The following is a 20,415-nucleotide window of genomic DNA, read 5'->3' on the forward strand; positions in this document are numbered from 1 at the left end:
TTTATGTTTGTGTGTGTCTGTGTGTGTGTGTGAAGGTCTGCCAGGTGCATTTCAAAGTAAAGAGGACCTTTGACCTGAGAACATCGTTGACATGCTCTTACTGTAGTAATGGAGCTCCGTGTGATTTTGCATTGCTTAAAGAGAATGCTGTGATTTTAATTGATTCTAAAATGATGGAGGTGATAGATAGATAGATAAATAGATGTAAGGGTTCTGTGTGTGCTGTTTCAGTAGACGGATGCTTTTCATTTCTAATTTCTCGTAATGTTTTCATATTAATTGAGTCAAAGATCTTCCAAATCAACCATCACTATAGTACTGTTGCTTTATTGTCCCATATGTGACCTACTATGTAGAAGTGTGGAGGAACACATAGAAAACAAACACAGATCCAACATCTTCACCCTGTAAAAAAAAAAAGTGGAGCCATAAGAATTATGGCACTAAAGTAAAAGCACTAAAGTTTAAGGATCTGGTTTTACTTCAAAACTTTTAATAATATCCAAGGGTTGTTTTAAATGATTTGGTACAGTGTGTCTTTTTGACTTGTTTATTTGAATGTGTTTTGGCTTTGATTTGATGATTGAATGAGTCATATTTTGTTGGTTATTTTACTGTTATTTCTATTTTGGTATGTGTCCTTGTCTATATATTCTACTTTATATTATACATGAATAAACGAAATAAGAACCTCTGGTCTCCGGCGCTTCAGCAGCGTCCCTGAATGCCTCCAACAGAGTGGCCGGACAGCGACACTCAGTGGCTGATTGGAGCAACTGCAGCTTGTTTCTATACTTCTGAGTTCCACTGTTTTCAGCTCACTCCTGATTTTTATGTGTGTATGAACTTTTAAACTGTCCGCAGCAAGATGAGCTGTTAATGTGTGTTATTAATATTGTATATTTCAGTTTAATGACTGTATTTTAACATGTGAGAAGTTGAGTAACGCATTAAAAGATGTATTGTTGAGTTTTTATTTGACAGTCTGTGGAGACTGTTGAAATAAAGCAGCTCTGTACACAAACTGCTCAACAGTGAACAGACACAGAGGAGGAAATGGTAAGTTTAGGTGAAATTTTTTATTTGAAAAGTGACTGTGTAATGCTTAAAATGTCTCTGGCAACTGGCTGCTGTACTGCTACTGACACATACAGGCACAGACAGAAAGTATTTTGATCCACTGAAACAATCCATCCATCCATCCATCCATCCTCTTCCGTTTATCCGGGGTCGGGTCGCGGGGGCAGCAGCCTAAGCAGGGAAGCCCAGACTTCCCTCTCCCCAGCCACTTGGTCCAGCTCTTCCCGGGGGATCCCGAGGCGTTCCCAGGCCAGCCGAGAGACATAGTCTCTCCAGCGTGTCCTGGGTCTTCCTCGGGGTCTCCTACCGGTGGATCGTGCCCTGAACACCTCACCAAGGAGGCGTCCGGGAGGCATCCTGATTAGATGCCCGAGCCACCTCATCTGGCTCCTCTCGACGTGGAGGAGCAGTGGGTCTACTCCGAGCTCCCTCCGGATAACTGAGCTTCTCACCCTATCTCTAAGGGAGAGCCCAGCCACCCTACGGAGGAAGCTCATTTTGGCCATAAAAATTATGAACAGGATCGGTGACAAAGGGCAGCCCTGGCGGAGTCCAACCCTCACTGGAAACAAGTCGCAATGTGGACCAAGCTCTGACTCTGTCATACAGGGAACCGACGGCCCTTATCAGGGGGTCCGATACCCCGTATTCCCGGAAAACCCCTCACAGGATTCCCCGAGGGACACGGTCGAATGCCTTCTCCAAGTCCACAAAACACATGTGGACTGTTTGGGCAAACTCTCATGCACCCTCAAGGATCCTGCAGAGGGTATAGAGCTGGTCCACTGTTCCACGGCCTGGACGAAAACCACACTGCTCCTCCTGAATCCGAGGTTCGACTATCCGACGGACCTCTCCAGCACCCCCGAATAGACCTTACCAGGGATGCTGAGGAGTGTGATTCCCCTGTAATTGGAACACACCCTCCGGTCTCCCTTCTTGAAAAGAGGGACCACCACCCCAGTCTGCCAATCCAGAGGCACTGCCCCCGATGTCCACGCGATGCTGCAGAGTCGTGTCAACCATGACAGCCCCACAACATCCAGGGCCTTGAGGAACTCGGGGGGAACTCATCCACTCCCGGGGCCCTCCCACCAAGGAGCTTTTTCACCACTCCTCCCATGTCCGGGTTTTTGCCTCAGCGACCGCCCTTGCTGCGCTCCGCTTGGTCTGCCAGTACCTGTCTGCTGCCTCCGGAGTCCTACAGGCCAAAAAGGCCCTATAGGACGGCCCTATAGCTTGACGGCATCCCTCACCGCCGGTGTCCACCAGCGGGTTCGTGTCCACCAGCGGGTTCGGGGATTGCCACCCTGACAGGCACCGACCACCTTGCGGCCACAGCTCCACTCAGCCGCCTTAACAATGGAGGCACGGAACATGGCCCACTCGGACTCGATGTCCCCCGCCTCCCCCGGTACGTGGCCGGAGGTGGGAGTTGAAACTCTCTCTGACAGGAGACTCTGCCAGACGAACGTCTGGCAGACCCTCACAATGCGTTTGGGCCTGCCAGGTCTGACCGGCATCCTCACCCACCATCGGAGCCAACTCACCACCAGGTGGTGATCAGTTGACAGCTCCGCCCCTCTCTTCACCCGAGTGTCCAAGACATGCGGCCGCAAGTCCGACGACACGACTACAAAGTCAATCATCGAACTGCGGCCTAGGGTGTCCTGGTGCCAAGTGCACATATGGACACCCTTATGCTTGAACATGGTGTACGAACACCATAACGATATGGACAATCTGTGACGAGCACAGAAGTCCAATAACAGAACACCGCTCGGGTTCAGATCGGGGGGGCTGTTCCTCCCAATCACACCCTTCCAGGTCTCACTGTCGCTACCAACATGGGCGTTGAAGTCCCCCAGCAGAACGAGAGAATCCCCAGGGGGAGTGTTTTCCAGCACCCCCTCCAAGGAGTCCAAAAAGGCTGGATACTCTGAGCTGCTGTTTGGACCCACAAGAGAGACAGAGATAGAGACAGAGATATCAAAATGAAATATGAAAGATAGTCTAACTGTGTAAGACATACTTGCTCAGCCATGATAGCCCCATGAAAATGCCAGGTCTTCTCCACTGTGATCAGACCACTATAACGGAAGGTTATGAAAATGTTATGTATTGGGTCAGCAATTTTTTGTAGCGTAACTTTAAACGTAGCCACTACTGTTATAGGCTAGCATTGTATATCTGTCTCTGTTCCTCAACTTACCTCTTCTTTCTCTGACATCTTGACCCACAATGATGACCTGCCCTACTCTGCGTCGGATTGGCTCTGACCTGGAGACAGTAGTGACCAATCAGAAAGGAGGGGGGGTTGCGGGGCCGTCTATTCAATGCCCGCCCCCTTTGTGCCAAAACTCAGCAAAGGCGAGCGAGTAGAAGGCACAGAGAGTGACCGCGAGCGCGCAGAGAGTGGCCGCGAGCGCGCAGAGAATGACCGCGAGCGTGTAAACAGAGACAGCGAGCGCGCAGAGAGTGACGGCGAGCGCGCAGAGAGTGGTCTTTATGCGCGCTGATTATGGTTTTTATGCGCGCGGTTTTTGGCACTGAAATGACGCCATAGACCTTTGACTCAATTAATATGAAGAAATGACTAGAAATTAGAAATGGAAAGGATTCGTCTACTGAAACCCTTACATATGTATATTATTATGTCCTCAGGTCAAAGGTCATTGTGTGAGTGATGGCCCCCAGGTTAATATTATAACACTAAATGATTACTAATTCTTAAATCTTTTCTTTGAAAGGCACCTGGCAGACCTTCACACACACACACACACACACACACACACAGACACACACACACACACACACACACACACACACACACACACACACACACACACACACACGGACACACATAAATGTGTATCTATCTATCTATCTATCTATCTATCTATCTATCTATCTATCTATCTATCTATCTATCCATCTATCCATCTATCTATCTATCTGTCTATCTGTCTATCTGTTTATCTATCTATCTATCTATCTATCTATCTATCTATCTATCTATCTATCTATCTATCTATCTATCTATCTATCTATATATGTATCTCATCTATCTATCTATCTATCTATCTGTCTATATTAATTTTATAAGACTAAATGATTTTTAATTCTCAAATCTTTACTTAGAAAGGCACCTGGCAGACCTTCACACACACACAGACACACACAAATATAAATGTGTATCTATCTATCTATCTATCTATCTATCTATCTATCTATCTATCTATCTATCTATCTATCTATCTATCTATGTTTCTATCTATCTATCTATCTATCTATCTATCTATCTATCTCATCTATATATCTATATTAATTTCATAAGACTAAATGATTATCAATTCTCAAATCTTTACTTTGAAAGGCACCTGGCAGACCTTCACACACACACACAGACACACACAAACATAAATGTGTATCTATCTATCTATCTATCTATCTATCTATCTATCTATCTATCTATCTATCTATCTATCTATCTATCTATCCTTCTATCTATCTATCTATCTATCTATCTATCTATCTATCTATCTATCTATCTATCTGTCTATCTATGTATGATGTATGTACCTATCTATCTATCTATCTATCTATCTATCTATCTATCTATCTATCTATCTATCTATCTATCTATCTATCTATCTATCTATCTATCTATCTATCTATTTATCTGTCTGTCTATCTGTCTATCTCTCTATCTATCTATCTATTTTATCTATTTATCTATATTAATTTCATTAGACTAAATGATTATTAATTCTCAAATCTTTACTTTGAATGGCACTTGGCCAGACCATTAACACACACACAGACACACACAAACATAAATGTCTATCTATCTATGTATCTATGTATGTATGTATGTATCTATCTATCTATCTATCTATCCATCTATGTATCTATGTATCTATCTATCTATCTATCGATCTATCTATCTATCTATCTATCTATCTATCTATCTATCTATCTATCTATCTATCTATCTATCTATCTATCTATTTATGTTTCTATCTATCTATCTATCTATCTATCTCATCTATATATCTATATTAATTTCATAAGACTAAATGATTATCAATTCTCAAATCTTTACTTTGAAAGGCACCTGGCAGACCTTCACACACACACACAGACACACACAAACATAAATGTGTATCTATCTATCTATCTATCTATCTATCTATCTATCTATCTATCTATCTATCTATCTATCTATCTATGTTTCTATCTATCTATCTATCTATCTATCTATCTATCTATCTATCTATCTATCTATCTATCTATCTATCTATCTGTCTATCTATGTATGATGTATGTACCTATCTATCTATCTATCTATCTATCTATCTATCTATCTATCTATCTATCGATGTATCTATTTATCTGTCTGTCTATCTGTCTATCTCTCTATCTATCTATCTATTTTATCTATTTATCTATATTAATTTCATTAGACTAAATGATTATTAATTCTCAAATCTTTACTTTGAATGGCACTTGGCCAGACCATTAACACACACACAGACACACACAAACATAAATGTCTATCTATCTATGTATGTATGTATGTATGTATCTATCTATCTATCTATCCATCTATGTATCTATGTATCTATCTATCGATCTATCGATCTATCTATATATCTATCTATCTATCTATCTATGTATCTTAATTTTATAAGACTAAATGATTATTAATTCTCAAATCAGTGATTAGTTGCATGAACTTGCTGAGAATTAAACCATAAAAGTTAGTTGTAATCTGTTTTCTTAGCAGAATACAAAGAAAGGTTGATTTTTGAACACAATTAGTTCAATGTGATGAATTCTGATATATCTGAGTGTTTTAGTGTATCTCCAAAGAGAATAAGTGATTCAGTGATTAGTTGCATGAACTTGCTGAGAACAGACGAATAAAGCCATAAAAAGTTAGTTGTTATCCATTCTCTTAGCAGAAGACATAGAAAGGTTGATTTCTAAACACAATTAGTTCAATGTGATGAATTCTGATATATCTGAGTGTTTTAGTGTATGTCCAACGAGAATAAGAGTGATTCAGTGATTAGTTGCATGAACTTGCTGAGAACAGACGAATAAAGCCATAAAAAGTTAGTTGTAATCCATTTTCTCAGCAGAACCCATAGAAAGGTTGATTTCCAAACACAATTAGTTCAATGTGATGAATTCTGAAATATCTGAGTGTTTTAGTGTATGTCCAAAGAGAATATGAGTGATTCAGTGATTAGTTGCATGTACTTGCTGAGAATAGACAAATAAGCCATAAAAAGTTAGTTGTAATCCATTTTCTCAGCAGAACCCATAGAAAGGTTGATTTCTAAACACAATTAGTTCATTGTGATGAATACTGATATATCTGAGTGTTTTAGTGTATGTCCAACGAGAATAACTGATTCAGTGATTAGTTGCATAAACTTTCTGAGAATAGACGAATTAAGCCATAAAAAGTAAAATGTAATCCATTTTCTTAGCAGAACCCATAGAAAGGTTGATTTCTAAACACAGGTAGTTCAATGTGATGAATTCTGAAATATCTGAGTGTTTTAGTGCATGTCCAAAGAGAATAAGTGATTCAGTGATTAGTTGCATGTACTTGCTGAGAATAGACGAATTAAGCTATAAACAGTAAAATGTAATCCATTTTCTTAGCAGAACCCATAGAAAGGTTGATTTCTAAACACAGGTAGTTCAATGTGATGAATTCTGAAATATCTGAGTGTTTTAGTGTATCTCCAAAGAGAATAAGTGATTCAGTGATTAGTTGCATGTACTTGCTGAGAACAGACGAATAAAGCCATAAAAAGTTAGTTGTAATCCATTCTCTTAGCAGAACTCATAGAAAGGTTGATTTCTAAACACAATTAGTTCAATGTGATGAATTCTGATATATCTGAGTGTTTTAGTGTATGTCCAAAGAGAATATGAGTGATTCAGTGATTAGTTGCATGTACTTGCTGAGAATAGACAAATAAAGCCATAAAAAGTTAGTTGTAATCCATTTTCTCAGCAGAACCCATAGAAAGGTTGATTTCTAAACACAATTAGTTCAATGTAATGAATCCTGATATATCTGAGTGTTTTAGTGTATCTCCAAAGAGAATAAGTGATTCAGTGATTAGTTGCACGTACTTGCTGAGAATAGACGAATTAAGCCATAAAAAGTAAAATGTAATCCATTTTCTTAGTAGAACCCATAGAAAGGTTGATTTCCAAACACAATTAGTTCAATGTGATGAATTTTGATATATCTGAGTGTTTTAGTGTATGTCCAAAGAGAATAAGTGATTCAGTGATTAGTTGCATGAACTTGCTGAGACAGACGAATAAAACCATAAAAAGTTAGTTGTAATCCATTCTCTTTGCAGAACTCATAGAAAGGTTGATTTCTAAACACAATTAGTTCAATGTGATGAATTCTGAAATATCTGAGTGTTTAGTGTATCTCCAAAGATAATAAATGATTCAGTGATTAGTTGCATGAACTTGCTGAGAACAGACGAATAAAACCATAAAAAGTTAGTTGTAATCCATTTTCTCAGCAGAACCCATAGAAAGGTTGATTTCTAAACACAATTAGTTCAATGTGATGAATTCTGATATATCTGAGTGTGTTAGTGTATGTCCAAAGAGAATATGAGTGATTCAGTGATTAGTTGCATGTACTTGCTGAGAATAGACAAATTAACCCAGATAGCAAAGAGTCATTGAAACAATGTTAAATCAACATTGTTTTGTCAACGTTAAGTAATTGAAACAACGTTGAACTCTGACGTTGATTCAACATCATTTTTGCACCCTCAATTAATATTGAAACAACGTTGATTTTCTAACTGAAGATCAACAGAATTTCAATGGTATTTCAACCAACACAAATGTTGAAACAATGTTGAAATTTCAACCTAACTATAGATCAACCTGCTTTCAATGATATTTCAATATTAAATATAATAATATTAAACCACAATAATTACTAAATATGCCTTTATAAAAATAGGCTAATAATACAAATCCTGCTTTATCTACAGTCAGGGTGTTATGGACATAGGCCTAAATATGATGGGTCTTATTAAACAGGTTTTTATCTAATAGCAAATGACAAATCCACACAATGTTTTTTTTTAAACAAACAGTCATTTATTTAATCAATAAATGTCACCAAATTTCAAAGCTTCTAAGGGAGTCCAGTCCCTCCTGACTGGTCTGGGGTGTTATGCAGCCTCTTCTGATCTGCCTGAGAAAAGGCTAATTCGTTTGCAGTCCCCATTTGTAGTGTCAGGGCATCTAAAACAGAAAACACAAGCAAAACACAAACTGTCAGTTAAATAGCTATTACTGTACATGCCATTGTGCAAGTGGTGTGCAGATTCAGATATTAAAAAGAAACAAAAATAAGGCACAAAATACTTTAAAGACTTGCTTACTTGATAAATGATGTGGATCAATGATCTGTAAAAAGGACAAAAAAGGTTAAGTAAACAGCAATATAACTTTAACAACCAACCACAATCCTAATAAGTCTACAGCAAGAGTGTTTTTGTAACCATGTGTATACACCGAATGGAAAACCTGGATGCACATGTTGCATCCGTACGCTCCCCCACCTCATGCTCTGACAGTGCTGCAGACAGGTGGTTTCCTTTATGGGTCGTGTTATCTCAGGGAAAAGTACAGGGGTGGTTTCCTTAATGCAGTCAGTTCTGTTGGTTGTTCTGCAAACAGATACCCAGTTGCCTGTTTTAGCTGCCTGATAAGTGTTTGCTGTATTATTGAATTGCACTTGCCAAATTAACCAGGACTGAAATCTTAAGGATTACAACATAACATGAAAGTTTGTCTGTACTCTAAATCTCAGTTTCAGATTCGCAGATACAGCAACTTGATTGGCGGAGCTCGACATGATCACGGACAGCAGATAGATATTGGTCAAAAGTGTGAGGAATTGGGACAGAGAAGACGTACACGGCGGAGGTGCAAGGATGACACGCAAATTCGTTCCTCATTTTCTGACTTTTTTTCACTTATTTACAGAAAGTTATGAGGTTACAAATTACGAACTGGGGAAACAGTGAAGCTCAGTGGCGGTAGCGTTGCTTTACAGAGCATATAGAGTGTCTCACTTAACACAAGCAAATATCTTTCATAAACTAATAAAAACAGCAACAAAAAAACTACAATAAAACATCCTAAAAACATGTTTCCTGTCTTTATTGTTTCTGTGGATCCAAACACTTTCTGTTTGTGTCTGTATGTCAGTAGCAGTACAGCCAGTTGCCAGAGACATTTTAAGCATTACACAGTCACTTTTCAAATAAAAAATGTCACCTAAACTTACCATTTCCTCCACTGTGTCTGTTCACTGTTGAGCAGTTCGTGTACAGAGCTGCTTTATTTCAACAGTCTCCACAGATTGTCAAATAAAAACTCAACAATACTGAAACTGAAATATACAATATTAATAACACACATTAACAGCTCATCTTGCTGCAGACAGTTTAAAAGTTCATACACACATAAAAATCAGGAGTGAGCTGAAAACAGTGGAACTCAGAAGTATAGAAACAAGCTGCAGTTGCTCCAATCAGCCACTGAGTGTCGCTGTCCGGCCACTCTGTTGGAGGCATTCAGGGACGCTGCTGAAGTGCCGGAGACCAGAGGTTCTTATTTCGTTTATTCATTTATTATTATATAAAGTAGAATATATAGACAAGGACACATACCAAAATAGAAATAACAGTAGAAACAACCCTTGGATATTATTAAGAGTTTTGAAGTAAAACCAGATCCTTAAACTTTAGTGTTTTAAGTTTTACTTTAGTGCCATAATTCTTATGGCACTTTATTCTTTTTTTACAGGGTGAAGATGTTGGATCTGTGTTTGTTTTCTAAGTGTTCCTCCACACTTCTACATAGTAGGTCACATATGGGACAATGAAGCAACAGTACTGTTGTGATGGTTGATTTAGAATTAATATGAAAAAATGACTAGAAATTAGAAATGAAAAGCATCCGTCTACTGAAATCCTTACATCTATATATTATTATGTTCTCAGGTCAAAGGTCATTATGTGAGTGATGGCACTCAGGTTAATTTTATAAGACTAAATGATTATTGATTCTCAAATCTTTACTTTGAAAGGCACCTGACAGACCGTCACACACACACACACACACACACACACAATCATAGATGTGTGTTTGTGTGTGTGGCAGACCTTCACACACACACACGCGCACATGACCACAAAAGACAGAACACTTACATCTATCTATCTATCTATATATATGTACATATATATATATATATATATATGCCACCTGATGAATGACCTGATGAATGACATATGACTATGTTTCTGTCTGTATTGTGCACATGAGTTCTGTTGACAGTAACATGTTCGATGAGTTAAAAAATCAGACTTCATTTTAGAATCAATTTAAAATCACAGCAGTTTTATTCAGCAATGCAAACTCACTCAATAAGAGCATGTCATAGATGTTCCCGGGTCAAAATAAGATAAGATATTTCTTTATTAGTCCCACAATGGGGAAATTCGCAGTGTTACAGCAGCAAGTGGACAGTAAAAATGGAAGAGCATCAATAAAAAAAAATAACGAACAATAGATAAGTACGAATAGTAGAGCATATCATAAAAACCAATTACACAACATTTAACAGGCCAATTCTTCAAGAGATAGTATTAATAAATTCTATTTCCTTTTCCTTTTCAGAATGAAAGTCCTGAAAAAATCTCTGTCAGTGATATTTGTGACTCCATTGCACCATAGTTTTCCATTATGGAACAGTTTTTCATGCTTATGGTTTTGGATTTAAGTTTGCAGTTTCAAGTTTTGATTTAAGTTTGGTTTAAGTTTGTTTTTGTTGTTGTTCACTTACACTAACCACAATTTCATTTGCAATTCTATAAAGTCAAGAATTAACAAGAGCGCGATCATTAAATACATGGTCAGAATCTCAGCAGAAGATAGGATAAAGATTTCTCTCTTTCAGAGCAAAGTCGATAAAATGATTATTCCACCTTAACCATTATGACTATGGTGTCTGTCACCTTAACCCAAATCAGTGAGGATGACCCTGGAGATTGTCACAACAACTTCTTCAAGCTGTATGATGACCCAGATACCTACACACTGCCTTTTGGACCTTACTGTGACCTTTCTGTATGTAACCCAAAAAGAATCACTACTTTAACTGTAATGTCACAGCTATTCACTTAATCTGATAGTGTGTCACTCCAATTTTTTGATTCAGTTTTCACAAGACAAGATTTAAATAAGCTCACTTTATTCAATTTGCATGAAGTGTGGTCAGGCTGTTTTGCTAGATGTTGCACATATCTGAAAAGAAACATGACTATGTTTTCAGCTGTTAAACTAGGATTATTTGATAACAAAAAATATGCAAGTATTATTAATTTCACAAGTTTAACTGTTGAACACATGTCCCCATTTCACTGAAAACGTTGTGCTCAATGCACTGAAGACTTCACATTTTCACATCACACCTGTGTTTATTGCATAATGGACCACCACTCAGTACTAGCTAATCTGTGATATCACAAATCTGAAACTGAGATTTAAGGTGAGTACAGACAAACTTTCACCCTTCAGCAAATTAATGTGAAAACAGCCATCTAACTCATACATCATTCTGCACATGAAGTAGCTGGTAGCCATGTGGCTAACGTTATCAATAAGCATTATAAAATAGTAACACAGGAAGGAATATTAATGCTTACGACTAGTGCTGTGTGTTATCACATTGTATGCCCGCATATTCTGTAGCACAAAGGGAAAGAAGTGAGTATGAAAGTATGGCTTGCTTGTGTAATGTTAGTTGGCCAAACACTGTAATGCTGCCAGGACAGTACACAGTAACAATAGTGCTACTGCTAACCATGCTTTATTCTTTGCTATTTCAGAAACTTTTGACTAAATGTATGATATTAAGTTATTGGACTGGTGAGGAAATACTCTGACTGTTACTTTGATACATTTTGGTCTTACCAACTACTGGTGTTTTCTATAACTAAAGAAGTTTATTGTAATTGACAGCTTAGCAATTCTGAAATGTTTAATGTGTGAATTGTTGGTCATGTTGGGTTTGTTTGGATTAAAGCTCTGAAATATTTTATACACAGGTTACATTTTTTGTCTTGGCAAACTACTATCTATTACTATTATCTATACTATTTAACTACTATCTCCTCACATTCAGTCTTCTTCAGGGAGGATAAATGCATACTTGCACTTCCAAAAATGTATTTTCTTTATCAAATAATTCTAGATTAACAGCAGAAATCATTGTCTTTTCAATTCTACTTTTTTTTCAGATATGTGCAACATCTAGCAATTTCATATTTTCTTTGCATTCAGAGAATGCGAAAGTTCAACTCTCTTCTATGCTTTTCCACTCAACACACAACTTATTGTTTTCATAATATCACACACAGCACCACATTATCATATGAAGCAAATAATAAGATACTTCATCCCATTAGCTGATACTTTAACATTTATCAATTCATAGCATATATTTACAGCAGCAACAGGAAATGCATTGGATTTGTCACCATAGTTACCACCTATGTGATGAGTTCTGCATTTTCTGGGTGTTTTTGTGTATTTTCAGACAGAATAAGTGATTCATTGACTTACTACAAATGCAATACCAATATTTCCTACTGCTGCTAGATGCAACTGGGTAAATACAGTATATGCTGATTTTTATAGTAAAGCAGCAACAGGAAATACATTGTATTTGTCACCATAGTTACCACCAAAAGTGATAGTTGATTATAAATGTGTCTAAAATAATCATTTTCGACAGGCTTCCTTAAAATGCAGTCAGTTTTGTTGGTTGTTCTGCAAACAGATACCCAGTTGCCTGTTTTAGCTGCCTGAGAAGTGTTTGCTGTATTATTAAATTGCACTTGCCAAATGAACCAGGACTGAAATCTTAAGGATTACAATCTCCTTGCACATTATTCCATATGATGAATGTTCGAACTTCATGTGCAGAATGATGTATGAGTTAGATGGCTGTTTTCATATTAATTTGCTGAAGGATGAAAGATTTGTCTGTACTCACCTTAAATCTCAGATCAGATTTTTTTACAGAAAGTATCAGATTTGCAGATACAGCAACTTCATTGGCTGAGCTCGACATGATCACGGACAGGAGATAGCTTCGTCAAAAGTCTGAGGAATTGGGACAGAGGTGCAAGGATGACACGCAAATTCGTGAAGCGTTCCTCATTTTTTCTCACTTATTTACCAAAAGTTATGAGGTTACAAATTACAAACTGGGGAAACAGTGAAGCTCAGTGGCGGTAGCGTTGCTTTACAGAGCATATAGAGTGTCTCACTTAACACAAGCAAATATCTTTCATAAACTAATAAAAACAGCAACAAAAAAACTACAATAAAACTTCCTAAAAACATGTTTCCTGTCTTTATTGTTTCTGTGGATCAAAACACTTTCCGTTTGTGTCTGTATGTGTCAGTAGCAGTACAGCAGCCAGTTGGAGACATTTCAAGCATTACACAGTCACTTCTCAAATAAAAAAAATCACCTAAACTTACCATTTCCTCCATTGTGTCTGTTCACTGTTGAGCAGTTCGTGTACAGAGCTGCTTTATTTCAACAGTCTCCACAGATTGTCAAATAAAAACTCAACAATACATCTTTTGATGCGTTACTCTACTTCTCACATGTTAAAATACAGTCATTAAACTGAAATATACAACATTAATAACACACATTAACAGCTCATCTTGCTGCGGACAGTTTAAAAGTTCATGAAAATCAGGAGTGAGCTGAAAACAGTGAAGCTCAGAAGTATAGAAAAAAGCATCAGTTGCTCCAATCAGCCACTGAGTGTCGCTGTCCGGCCACTCCGTAGGAGGCATTCAGGGACGCTGCTGAAGTGCCGGAGACCAGAGGTTCTTATTTCGTTTATTCATTTATTATTATATAAAGTAGAATATATAGACAAGGACACATACCAAAATAGAAATAACAGTAAAATAACCACCAAAATATTAATCATTCAATGATCAAATCAAAGCCAAAACACATTCAAATAAACAAGTCCAAAAGATACACTGTACACATTTAAAACAACCCTTGGATATTATTAAGAGTTTTGAAGTAAAACCAGATCCTTAAACTTTACTGATTTTATTTTTGTGCCATAATTCTTATGGCTCCACTTTTTTTTTTACAGGGTGAAGATGTTGCATCTGTGTTTGTTTTCTATGTGTTCCTCCACACTTCTACATAGTAGGTCACATATGGGACAATAAAGCAACAGTACTGTAGTGATGGTTGATTTGGAAGATCTTTGACTCAATTAGTATGAAAAGTTTACGAGAAATTAGAAATGAAAAGCATCCGTCTACTGAAACAGCACACACAGAACCCTTACATCTATCTATCTATCTATCTATCTATCTATCTATCTATCTATCTATCTATCTATCTATTTATCTATCTATCTATCACCTCCAGCATTTTCTTTAAGCAATGCAAAATCACAATGAGCTCCATTACTACAGTAAGAGCATGTCAACGATGTTCTCAGGTCAAAGGTCATTATGTGAGTGATGGCACCAAGGTTAATTTTATGAGGCTAAATGATTATTAATTCTCAAATCTTTACTTTGAAAGGAACTGGGAGAACTTCACACACACACGCACACACACACACACACACACACACACACACACACACACACACACGCACATGGCCACAAAAGACAGAACCCTTACATCTATCTATCTATCTATCTATCTATCTATCTATCTATCTGTCTATCTATCTATCTATCTCTGTAGGAGCCATTTCTGTGTGAATGTGTGTCAAGGTACCAAATTGGGCCAGTAGGTGTCCTCATGGTGTTGGGTGGCCATTTCTTTATAGGTGGGAACTTTCTGTCAGGTATCACGTGTTGCTGGACGGATCAGCACACAGTTTCACTAGACACAAGTTATAATAGTGCAGTAGCCATACGTCAATTAGTTTTTAGCCTGTCTTTGCAGCCCCTCAGTGGCTTTCAGTGTTAGGCTTAGCCGCTACAATCTCATTGACTGCCACCTTATGAGACAGGTTTATGACTATGATTCTGTCTGTATTGTGCACGTCTTCACAATTATCTTCACATGAAAAAAATGGACAATTCACCCTTTCACATATTTACATGAGATGATCATTTACTGCATCATTTGCCCAAATGACATCAGAAGAGCTCTTAGTCCTTTGGAATAAGTTGTCAAAAGGTAACAGACATTACTATTTTTTTCCAGGAAAAGCAGACACTGATCATTTATAGTTGTGTTTATTGTCAGAGGAGCAGAAGTCTTGCAGCTCATCTACAAGCGCTCACCTTGGTGAATACTCCCTCTTGTGGCAAAGAGAAAGAAATACACTGCATAAAGTTAAATTTGAACCCATAGTGAAAACACATTTAAATCACATTTAAATACCAACTGTGACATGTGTCCTTGGCACCCAGAGAGGGTGGTGACTGTCACCTTTACCCAAATCAGTGAGGATTACCATGGAAATTGTCAACACTTTTTGAAGCTGTATGATGGGCTCCTCACTGCCTGTTGGTCCTTACTGTGGAATGGTATGAAACCCAAAAAGAATCACTACTTTAATTGTAATGTTGCAGACTTAGAAGGATATTCACTGAATCTGATAGTGGTAGGGGTACATCCAGGCCTGGACTGGGACAAAAATTGGGCCCTGGACTTTTTGGTCCAGACCGGCCCACTACAATCCGTGTGCAGATACTGTGCCAACTCACGTTGATGTACATATAAACACACAAGCCCTTAATAACAATAGTATACTGAACAATATCCCTTATATTCTGGAGACTTAAATAGGCTTGAATTAGTTTTAACTGTATCATGTGAAACTGTTGAACGAGCAATAAACCATACACACTGACTGAAAAAATATGTAAAGCATCATAGACTACATATGAGTTATGTTGTTAGATCAATGAAGAAAGGTGCATGTTGACTTAAAACACTTTAACTCTGGTTACCTGATTTGGGGGAAGTCATTATACGTAGAAATGATCAAAAATTGTGAAAATAGCAGATGTACATGCTCAAACCACATCACATTGCAACATGTGAGTTGTAAACTTGCAGATTTGTAATTGTGTGGCATCCTTTTATGAAAATAGTGGTTAAGTGGTTAATAAAAGCTAGGGGCGGTCTAGAACATGCGTGGGTGGGACTCCTGGGTCTGTGTAGCCTATCATATTCTTTAGACAGACAAGCCAATGGGCCTCTGCTATGTCTGCAGGCTGCAGCGGAGCTCTGTGGGCCGGTGCATATCTCTGTCCCTGGGCCGGGAGATTTACCCATAGACTGTATGGAGTTGCCATGGCCAGGCGCAGCAAAAACTAAATGAATGAATGAAAAAATAAAAAACAGGCAGCCCATTATTGATCGGCCCACCGGGAAAAATCCCGGTACTCCCAATGGCCAATCCACCCCTGTATACAAGCAACGTGCACCAGGAGGTACAGACTTCAACACCCTGTTATGGTTAAAGTGATTGTTCAGTTGTATATGGTCAGTGGCAATTCTAGCTATGACGCCTCTCGATCATATGAATCATATGAAATCTGCTCCCCTATTTCGTGATTGATACTAAGATGAAACCAATTCACCTTAGAGGTGCAAACATTCGTTTTCTACCTATTACCCCATATCAGGGATGCTACTGTATGTGCCTTGACTTGGTAGAACTGAAGCTTGTGGTACGCATATACTTCGACAGAAATGATAAAAATCAGTTTAGAAACTAGTAGGTAGACTAGGGTAATATGGAACACTTTTTACAACTCTGACACCATATTTACATATGAATCCAGTATATTATGTCAACACCAATATCATTATGAAATCCCTGAGATGTTTCCTTGATAAATCAGAAGACCGTTTTTAAAGATATTGTACTCAAAAGGAAAATGGAACATATATTAATGTTCCTTGTGTCAAATGGTTTCAGATTTTGTGGAGTTTGTAATGTGGGACACTAGTTTTTAGGCTCAGAAATACTTTCTGAAATGTGCACACTCATATTTGGTCATTTAATTTTGTTGGCCTGCATGTCTTTTGCTTTCATCAGATAGGATAAAAAGAACAACCTGTATGTTAAACAATATAACTTAAACAGTTAGCTTTAAAATAATTGAATAGAAAAAGAGATAAAAGCACTGGAGTCTAGTTGTCCCACATTAGTCAGTGTCCCACATTATCCACATTATCCTATACAATCAACCCTATGTGTGATATTAATGACCAGAGAAAGCATGAATGTATCACTTCTCTTGAACAGACTGTCACTGTAAATAATTGCTGTAAATTTACAGCAGGATTCCAACAGTATTAACCTGTTATTTTAAAATACAGCACTTTACTGTTAATACAAACAAAAATCTGTCAATTTACCGCTTTTTTACGGAACTATAATGTATACCTAAAATACAGCACTTTACCGCTAATAAATCATCCAAAGTATCTAAACTACAGTATCATGCAGTATGTTTTGAATTCTGGGAAGGACAATTCACCTGAACAGCACATGTGAAGCTGGGTCTGTTATTTTCTTCATCCATCCCCATCTTGCTAATTATTTGGTGAGTAGCAGTTTTATTTAATCTATAAATTGGTGCAAAGTATATCAGTGATGTTTAAAGTTTGTTTGCATTAGCCTACTGGATATGTGCACGTCATGATAGAAGGATTCAGCAGCAGGATTCAGCAGGTAGCTAGAATTTCATAGATGATTGCCAAATAATCAGACAACACAAGGAACTCAATCTAAATTAACTAACCACAAGTATTTTGCCAGTGAATATTAATAATGCTATATAAATAAAAAAGTTGTAATAATTATGATGCCTTAATAGTGTCGCTAAATAGTCTGTGGAAGTTATTTCAACAGTTGAAGTAACATTAAGACTTGTTATAGCAGTTGAGTACCGTAATTACTCAATATACACTCAACACAATTCATTTCAAACATGACTAAAAATACATAAATTTGACAGGAAAATTCTTCAGTTTCAGATGAAACGACAGGAAGCTGTATTCAGCGCTGGATGGTCAGCCTTGAGGGTCACGTCATATGTGAGGGGATCCAAGCCACCTTCTTGACGGGGCTTGACTACATTATTTTCCACCTTCTACACATTTAATCTCCAATACCAAGAAGAGGCAGCATGCACACTGGAATTCATCCAAAGGTTAGATACTTTCAGGAAAAACTGTAGTTTTTCTTATCTTTTAGATGATATGCTATTGTCCATCTACATTTGCTGCCTTTTATTGTGTTAATCTGAGTGAGTTACACAACTTGATTTTTACACAGTGTTTGAAGAAATACTTTAATTTTTCAGACGCTTCATTGGAATAAACCCTGAGAGAGGCACCAAGACTGGACGGGGCAAAGTCTTATCAAAGAAAACTGGCAAAGTCACCAGCAAAAAGACTACACCAGTCAATCCACATGTATCCACTCTGCTGAGGAGACTCATGGACTTTCAGTGGGACTTCATTTAAAATGGTGAGATTACTCAATCCCATTACTCACATATATTTATCAAAAACTATCTTGTGTCATCCCTTTAACTCTTTCTTCATCTCAATGTCATCCTCCTCTCTTCTTCTTAGAATAGATTTTAAAGTTCTGCTATTGGTCTACAAATCACTGAATGGTTTAGGTCCAGAATACATAAATGACATGTTAGTAGAATATAAACCCAGTAGAGCTCTGAGATCTACTGACTCAGGTCAGATAGTTGAGCCCAGAGTTCAAACTAAACATGGTGAAGCAGCTTTTACACAACTGGAACAAACTACCAGCAGAACTGAAATCAGCCCCAACCGTGAACACTTTTAAATCCAGGTTAAAAACACTTCTCTTCTCCTGTGCTTATGATTGAGCTCTTTTAAAGCACTTTACATTTTAATCTTTCATTTGCACTCTACTGTATGTCCTTTTAATGATTTTAAACCTAATTTATTATTTTATGCTGTAATCATTTTATTTATGTCTTTCTATTTTTCTGTACTTTGTTTTTATTATGGGGGGGGGGGGGGGGTTAATTGTATGTTTTAAGTTTCTCAAATTACATGTTTTTCTGTTTTATGTAAAGCACATTGAGTTGCCATTGTGTATGAAATGCGCTATATAAATAAAACTGCCTTGCCTTCTCTCTCCCTGATAGAGTAGAAAGTCTGAATCCATCTTCCATTCTCTCACTATATTATTTTTTATTCTCTCAATCTAATTCTTTTACTCACACCTTGTATTATTTCTGTCATTCTCTCCGTGTTATTTGTATTCTGTTTCTGAACCTACACATATAACAGTTTGAATGTTCCAGGCTAGGATGTCAGGGCTTAGGATATTTTTTCTTTGGATTTTTATGTTCATAGCTCACATTATGATAACAGGGAATGAGGGGTACACACGTTGATTGTGTATGTGAGAAGATGCAGTGAAAATTATTTTGGAACTAATCTCTCTCTCTCTCTCTCACACACACACACACACACACACAGTCTGGATTGAAAGAACTGGTGTCTTCAAGTGGGCCTTACTGTAAGTCATTCACTAACTCACTCCCCTGCTATCGCCCAATACTTTGACTTCTAACAATGTGCCTTATAACAGCTTGAACATACATTTAAAATTTGGACATGATGTAACATGTCTGGTGGTGTTCATTGTATTTTTATTTTTATTTAAACTGTTTTTGACAGATGGCATTATATAGACAGAAAAAATTTTGTTAAATGAACTTTTTCTTTATTATTTGTGCCACTGATTTAATACTGGACAATATATTCAGTACATTGAGATGTTACATGATATAGGGTAAAGGGCATTTGTGTTCTGTTTCTGAACCTACACAAGTGTTTGAATGCTACAGGTTGAGTTCAAGACTTGGGATATTTTTCTTTCGATGTTTATGTTCATAGTCCACATTACGAAAAGTGGATATGAGGGGCACACATGTCTGAGAGTTTTGTTGTAATTTATGTATGTATGATGTAGCTGAACTGTCTGTAACTTTAGGTAATCCACTAAACTGTTATGTTCTGGTCACCTGGTTTATATTTTTCAATGTATTACTTCAAAAAAGTGCCATGTATTGCACCATGTTCAGCAAAAAGCCAAAAGTTTTGAGAGAGAAGGCTCTGTATTTTTTGGTTTTGTTTGCACTTGTTTAAACATGCAATTGTCCTGC

This window comes from Scomber japonicus, chromosome 12, assembly GCF_027409825.1.
Source record: "Scomber japonicus isolate fScoJap1 chromosome 12, fScoJap1.pri, whole genome shotgun sequence".
Taxonomy (NCBI): Eukaryota; Metazoa; Chordata; class Actinopteri; order Scombriformes; family Scombridae; genus Scomber; species Scomber japonicus.